The sequence below is a fragment of the Gossypium arboreum genome, chromosome 10 (assembly GCF_025698485.1).
Source record: "Gossypium arboreum isolate Shixiya-1 chromosome 10, ASM2569848v2, whole genome shotgun sequence".
Taxonomy (NCBI): Eukaryota; Viridiplantae; Streptophyta; class Magnoliopsida; order Malvales; family Malvaceae; genus Gossypium; species Gossypium arboreum.
Window position 1 is genome coordinate 50417404 of NC_069079.1, and position 8424 is coordinate 50425827.

The 8424-nt window shown below is 36.5% G+C and overlaps 1 long non-coding RNA gene across 1 annotated transcript; it reads left to right on the top strand.

The window, feature by feature from the left end:
• The first annotated feature begins 1019 nt into the window (after positions 1-1019).
• On the top strand, positions 1020-2638 carry LOC128281640 (uncharacterized). Its single transcript, XR_008271893.1, has 2 exons — positions 1020-1051; positions 2387-2638. It is a non-coding gene; the product is annotated as an uncharacterized LOC128281640 (long non-coding RNA).
• Positions 2639-8424: the final 5786 nt, after the last annotated feature.

Sequence of the window (8424 nt, forward strand, 5' to 3'; positions counted from 1 at the left end):
TTTATGGTAAGATTTTGAGGACGAAAATCTCAAAAGGGGGAGAATTGTGACAACCCTAATTAGGGCCTAATCGGAATAGTGGTTTCGTGACCACAAATCCGAGATAGAAATAATTGTTTTATAATTATTTTGGGGTTTATGATATGATTGCATGATTGTGTGAAAATTTCGTGATGAAATTCTATGCCTAAAGTGCTTAAATTGAAAGTAGGGACTAAATCGAATAAGTTGCAAAATTTGCATCCCGAAGTTTTAGTATGAAATTGTTTTGGAATATTAATTAGGAGGTCTTAAATAGCAATTTGACCAATTTTAAGTTCATGGACAAAATTAGGACACGGAAGGAATTTTTGAAAGTTTAGTAAGGAGGGGCATTTTGGTCATTTGGATATTAAATGAAATAAAATGGGAAAAATAACACAAAATTGATCATCATCCTCCTTAGTTGCTGCCGAATTCTCCCTCTCTCCATAGCTAGGGTTTCTTCAATTTTCAAGCTCCATAGTAAGTGATTCTAAGCCCCGTTTTTAATGTTCTTTACGTTTTTGGAATCCTAGAAGCTCGATTAAGCTTATGCTAGTAATAATTTAACCTAGGGTTCATATTTGGAAAAATACCCATAGGTGAAATTTATGTATTTTGATGTTTTATGATAGAATATGAGGTTTTAAATTGTGTTAAATAACTTGTGCTACTCGGTTTTAAGTGAAAACGAGTAAAACGGCATAATCGGTAAAAATACCTATTGTTCATAACTATATGATAGAGTGAGAATTTGATGTTGTTGTAGAAGAGAAAATGTTCAGCATATCATAAAATATAAGAATAAGGGCTGAAATTAAATTCCGAGACTAGGGAAAAATTGTAATTTTGTAAAAGTTAGGGGCAAAATGTAATTTTTCCATGATGTGATTTTGGATTGAAATAAATAGTATGAGTTTTAAATGAGCTAACTGTGTTATTATAGATCAAGAAAGACGCTGAATTGATCTCGAGCAGGGAAGGAAAAAGTTTTGGACTAAATTGCAAAATTTCCACATTTTGCACCAAGGTAAGTTTGTATGTAAATATTACAATAATTTCATGTACATTCTTATATTTCAGCCTATTATATAAATATACTAGCTGATGTTAAAATATAAATCGACTATTGGAAGAATGGAAATAAATATAGAGAGAGATCCGGTTGAACATTGGAGAGATCGAATGAAATAAAGGGCGTAGCTAGGTCACATGTATGATCTTTGAGTGCACATCATGTGTACAAGAAAGCTACGAGACACCACAGAGTAGTTAGGTCACATGTGTGATACGAGATGTATCCCATGTAGACAAGAGAGCTACGTGAAAGATAAATGTAGCTGGTCGCATGCGTGATTCCAAGTGAAGGACACCATGTAGACAAGAAAGCTACGAGACAAATCGGTTAGGTCGCATGAGTGGTACTAAGTGTTCACCATGTGTACAAGAGAGCCGAACTAAACGAAGTCGATGGTGGGGCTATGTCTTTGAAACCATTAAATATCGAGGATTGATCCGAATTGTTCAACGGGATGGTTTTGTGGTGATATTGTGGTTTGGACCTACACTTATGGTGAATGAAATGTGGTGAAAATGATTTGTGGTATATACATATATAAGATAAAATGAGGTTAGCATAAAGAATGTGTGAAAGAGTGAAATTAGCATTAAAACTGTTTTTAGATGGTAGCAGTGACGTGATTTTGAAAAATCACCAAAAATAGGAGGAATATAATTAGAGGTTGAATGAGATTTGAAATTAATGTTTAATGAGTCTACTTTCATATAAAAGAAACAGAGCAAGCAAAGGAATTCTATATTTTGAGATATTTACAATTGTATGTGACTTGCTCAGGATGAATACGTGATCCCCTGTTCCAACTTTGAAAAATCATAAAAAATTGTACAAAGAAAATTAAGAAATATAATTTACATGCCTAAATTCCTTATTGAGACTAGTTTTAAATGAAACAGACTTCAGGGTTGTTTGAATTGTGTACTGAGAGAATTTCAATTCGTAGTGAACATAGGTCAGATCAGTCGAGCTGTGTAACAGGGGAAACTTTAACTAATAAACTGTACTAATCGGCTAAACCAAAAATTATAGAAAAAAATTAGTAAAAAGCTTTATGAGTCTAGATTCAGGAAAATTTTACGGATTTGAATTTCGAGTTTTGTAACTCGAGTTATGATTTATTTAGTGAATATGACGCAGCAGAGATAGCTTAATCAAAGTGGAATGAATAGTGAAGTTAAAGTAGATATACTTAAATTGTTGTGTAAACATGTTAGATTCTTTAATTAGTATTTACATACTTACTTACTAAGCTATAAGCTTACTTTGTTTTTCTCTTTTGTCTTATAGTGTCCTTCGGCTTGCTCAGGAGTTAAGGATCGTGAAGATCTACCCGCACTATCATACTTTAGGGTATTTGAACTAAACGTTTTGAATTATGGCATGTATAGTAGGCTTAATTATTTTGTTACGTGTCATATTTGTCTAGGTTTAAAATATTAGTTACTGATTTTCGACCAGCTACTTTGTACAAGCCATTAAAGTTGGCTAATATTGTTCAAGACATATATTATACGATGCACTATCAAATTGGATGACAAATTTATATCTCGGTTATGTTTAATGGTATGTGTTATGTTCGGTAATACCTTGTATCTGTTCCTAAGCGATGGTAGCGGGTAAGGGTGTTACATTTAGTGGTATCGAGCTATGGTTTAGTCGGTTCTCGGACTAATAAAGTGTGTGTAAAAGTCTAGCTATACATGCCATAAAAATATTGTGATAGTGTGGTGACTCTGATTATTCTAAAGCGTGTTTTGTTTTAATATAGTAATGGATCCTGAAGGAACTGCGGTGATGATCTTTGCTAGTAATGCGCCGGCTCCGCACAAGGGACCGCTACTTGTGGAAAGTAGACCTGAGACATTGAGACAAGGAGATGAGGCTCGGGATGCCTTTCTCCAAATGATGAACAATTGGTATCTTGAATTTATTCGAGCAAATCCAAATACTCAACCTCCTCCACCCCTCCTATACCTCAGACGATTCCTTTAGCTGCTCAAGGTGTAGATTTGGTAAGAATGAACAAGCCTCCGGTTGACAAGATTCGAAAACAAGGGGTCAAGAGTTTAGAGCAAAGGTCGATGATGATCTTGAGAAAGGAATTCGGCTTGAAAATTCTACCCGTGTATTTGATGAGCTCTCATGTACACCGAGGAATGCTTAAAGTGTCTTGTATCACTTTTGAGAGATTCTGCTTACCACGGTGGAAGACTTTGGTTGCAGTGGTGCCAAAAGAAAAAGTTACTTGGGATTTCTTCCAGAAGAATTTAGAAAGAAATACATAAGTCAGTGATTTATTGATCAAAAGCGGAAGGAGTTCCTTGAATTGAAGCGGGGAAAATGTCTCATGGCAGTATGAGCGCGAATTTGTAAGACTCAACAAGTATGCCCGAGAATGTGTGTCCACCGAGGCCATTATGTGTAGAAGATTTGAAGATGGGCTGAATGAGGACATTAAAGTGCTTGTAGGAATTTTAGAGTTGAAAGAATTTGTAGTATTGATTGATCGAGCTCTTAAAGCCGAAGAATTGAACAAAGAAAGAAGAAAAGCTACTATTGAGGCCCGAGATGTCAGAAAAAGATAGATAAGCAAGCCATTTCAATCTCAACCAAAGAGGTCCAAAGAGACAAACCCTCGAATGACAGTTTCAATTGGGGATTCACGAGAGATTGTGGTAGAGCATATTCGGGTCTAAAGCTCAAGCTACTTGGTGGCAAGTGTGGGTAATGTGCGACCTAGAAAGCCCGAGTGTCGACAATGTGGCGAGCAACATTATGGTGAGTGTTGGGGACCGAGCGAGCTTGTTTCAAAAGTGGTTCTCATGAGCATTTTATTAGAGATTGTCCGGAGAAAGTTAAAGAAGAAAGATTTGAGTGCTAGATGAATACCACCGCTAGTAGAGGTAGACCACCGAGAAATCTGGAGGTGGGACTAGTAGTAAAACTATGATGAAAGATTTAACGGCAAGATCGAAGCTAGAGCACTGCTAGAGCTTATGCTATACGTGCAGAAGATGCATCATCTCCGATGTCATTCTTGGTACATTTTCTCTCTATGATACTATTGTTATTGCATTGATTGATCCGGGTCTACTCATTCCTATATTTGCATGAATTTAGTATCCAATAAAAAGTTGCTGTTGAATTCTTGAGTTTATGATTAAAGTGTCGAACCCTTAGGCCAATATGTGCTAGTTGACAAGGTTTGCAAGAATTGCCCATTAATGATTCAAGGTCATTGTTTTCCGGCCTACTTGATCTTGTTACCATTTGGTGAGTTTGACGTTATCTGGGAATGGACCGGTTAACATTGTATGATGCTAAGGTAGATTGTAAACAAAAGACACTAGAGTTGAAATGTGAAAATGGAGAAATTCGTGGGTTGAAACAGATGAATCAAATAAATTGCCTATGGTGATTTCGCACATGTCCGCATGCAAATACATGAGAAAAGGGTGTGAAGCTTATCCGCTTATGTAATGAATATTGAGTTGCCTCAATGAAATTTGAATCGATCTGGATAGTCTGTGAGTTTCGGATGTATTTCGGAGGAATTGCAGGTTGCCTCCGAACGAGAGATAGATTTTGCCATTGATTTGTTGCTTGGTCTCGCACCGATCTCGATTGCTCCATATAGAATGGCTCCGATTGAATTAAAAGAATTGAAGGCTCGATTCTGGGAGTTAATGGACAAGGGATTTGTGAGACCGAGTTTCTCTCCTGGGTGCTCTGTATTATTCGTAAGAAGAAGGATGTTTCAATGAGACTTTGCATTGATTACCGTCGACAATAAGGTGACTATAAAGAACATGTACCCATTGCCGAGGATTGATGATTTATTCGATCGGTTAAAGGGGCCACAGTGTTTTCAAAGATTGATTTGAGGTCCGGTTACTACCAATTGAGAGTTAAGGAGTCGATGTCGAAAACGCCTTTAGGACAAGGTATGGACATTATGAGTTTCTTGTGATGCCTTTTGGCTTAACAAATGCTCTAGCTATATTTATGGACTTAATGAATCGGATCTTCCGGCCATATTTGGATAAGTTTGTAGTAGTGTTTATAGATGACATTTTAATTTATACTCGAGATGAGTCGAACATGCGAACACTTGAGAACTATATTGCGATCTTGAGAGAAAAGAAACTGTTGCCAAGTTTAGTAAAAGTGAGTTACGGCTTCGTGAAGTCGGATTTTGGGGCATATAGTCTCGGTGATGGTATTCGGTGGATCCAAGCAAGATTTCTGCGATCGTTGATTGAAACCGCCAAGAATGTATCCGAGGTTAGAAGCTTTTTAGGCTTAGCCGGGTATTATAAACATTTTGTTGAAGGATTTTCGATGATTGCCTCTCCTATGACTAAGTTGTTGCAAAAGAATGTTAAGTTTGAATGGACTGATAAATGTCAACAAAGTTTTGAAAAGTTGAAAGCACGATTGATGAAGCACCAATTTTAGTACAAACTTGAGTCGGAAAGGAGTTCGTAATTTATAGTGATGCATCATTGATGTGCCTTGGATGTGTGTTGATGCAAGAGGGTAAAGTGGTAGCTTATGCTTGAGATAGTTAAAACCGCATGAGAAGAACTATCCTACACATGATTTGGGCGGCATTGTTGTTTTGCCTTGAAAATTTGGCGACATTATTTGTGCGGTGAAAAATGCGAATTTTCTTGATCACAAAAGTTTGAAGTACTTGATGAATCAAAAGGATCTGAATCTGCGACAATGAAGATGGCTTGAATTATTAAAGGATTATGATCTAGTGATTGATTATCATCCGGAAAGGCAAATGTAGTTCTTGATGCCTTGAGCGAAAATTTCTTTTTACTTTGAGAGCCATGAACACGGGTTAGCATTGTCGATGATGGGTCAATCTTAGCGAGATGAGAGCTAAACCGTTATTTCTCCGATTGATTTGTGATGCTCAAAAGAATGATAGTGAGTTGCGGATCAAGAGAACTCAATGCGAATCGATTCACGACTCAGATTTTGAATTGGACCAAATGACTGTTTGATGTTTGAGACGAGGATATGTGTGCGAAAAAGCGATAAATTGATTCGAAAATATTACATGAGGCGCACAATGGCTGTTTATCGTTCATCTGGTAGCACAAAATGTATAATGATTTAAAGAAGTCAGTATTGGTGGCGGTATGAAAAGGGACATTTCGAATTTGTAACCAAGTGTTTGATCATCAACAAGTAAAAGTTGAACATCAAGTGCCTTGAGGATTACTTCAACCGGTAATGGTGCACGAGTGGAAATGGGACAAGATTACCATGGATTTTGTAACGGTTTGCCTTTAACTCCTAAAAGAAGGATCTTTGTTTGGGTAGTGGTTGATAGATTAACAAAGTCAGCCCACTTTATACCAATGCGTCTGATTACTCACTTGATAAATTAGCGAATTATATATTGCTGAAATTGTGAAGTTGCACGAGTACCTATGTCTATAATATCGATAGAGATCCAAGATTTACCTCGAGATTTTGGAAAAAGTTACAAGAAGCTTTGGGTACAAAATTGAACTTTAGTACCGCGTTTCATCCACAAACAGATGGTCAAGCGGAAAGAGTAATCCGGTACTCGAAGATATGCTTAGATCTTGTGTTTTAGAATTTGGAGGTAGTTGGGAGAAATATCTATCTTTGATTGAGTTTGCCTACAATAACGATTATCAATCAAGTATACAAATGGCACCGTCTGAAGCCTTGTATGGTCGTAAGTGTCGACTCCTTTATATTGGACCGAGCTTAGTGAGAAACAGATTCATGGAGTTGATCTAGTTAAAGAAACCAAGAGAAAATAAAAGTAATTCGGGATTGCTTGAAAGTCGCTTCGGATCGACAAAAGTCATATGCGATTTAAAAAGAAAAGAGATTGAATTTCGGTGGGTGATAAAGTGTTCTTGAAGGTGTCACCATGGAAAAAGATTCGAGACTTAGTCGAAAAGGCAAGTTGAGTCCGCGTTTTATTGGGCGTCTGAGATTCTTGAGAGAATTGGACCAATGGCATATCGGTTGGCCTTACTGGCATAGTTAGAAAGAATTCATAACGTGTTTCATGTATCAATGTTGCGACATTATCGTTCTGATCCTTCACATGTGATTTCCCCAACAGAAATTGAGATTCGATCGGATATGACCTATGAGGAGGAACCAATAAAGATTTTGGCTCGAGAGGTTAAACAGTTAAGAAATAAAAGTATAGCTTTAGTGAAAGTATTGTGGCACTGACATGGGATAGAAGAGGCTACGTGGGAACTTGAGGAAACTATGAGGAAACAATACCCAAACCTCTTTACCGGTAAGATTTTCGGGGACGAAAATCTCAAAAGGGGGGAGAATTGTGACAACCCGAATTAGGGCCTAATCGGAATAGTGGTTTCGTGACCACAAATCCGAGATAGAAATAATTGTTTTATAATTATTTTGGGGTTTATGATATGATTGCATGATTGTGTGAAAATTTCGTGATGAAATTCTATGCCTAAAGTGCTTAAATTGAAAGTAGGGACTAAATCGAATAAGTTGCAAAATTCGCATCCCGGAAGTTTTTAGTATGAAATTGTTTTGGAATATTAATTAGGAGGTCTTAAATAGCAATTTGACCAATTTTAAGTTCATGGACAAAATTAGGACACGGAAGGAATTTTTGAAAGTTTAGTAAGGAGGGCCATTTTGGTCATTTGGATATTAAATGAAATAAAATGGGAAAAATAACACAAAATTGATCATCATCCTCCTTAGTTGCTGCCGAATTCTCCCTCTCTCCATAGCTAGGGTTTCTTCAATTTTCAAGCTCCATAGTAAGTGATTCTAAGCCCGCTTTTAATGTTCTTTACGTTTTGGAATCCCGAAGCTCGATTAAGCTTATGCTAGTAATAATTTAACCTAGGGTTCATATTTGGAAAAATACCCATAGGTGAAATTTATGTATTTTGATGTTTTATGATAAAATATGAGGTTTTAAATTATGTTAAATAACTTGTGCTACTCGGTTTTAAGTGAAAACGAGTAAAAGCAAGATAATCGGTAAAAATACCTATTGTTCATAACTATATGATAGAGTGAGAATTTGATGTTGTTGTAGAAGAGAAAATGTTCAGCATATCATAAAATATAAGAATAAGGGCTGAAATTAAATTCCGAGACTAGGGGCAAAATTGTAATTTTGTAAAAGTTAAGGGCAAAAATGTAATTTTCCATGATGTGATTTTGGATTGAAATAAATAGTATGAGTATTAAATGAGCTAAATGTGTTATTATAGATCAAGAAAGGCGGAATTGATCTCGAGCGGGGAAGGAAAAAGTTTTGGACT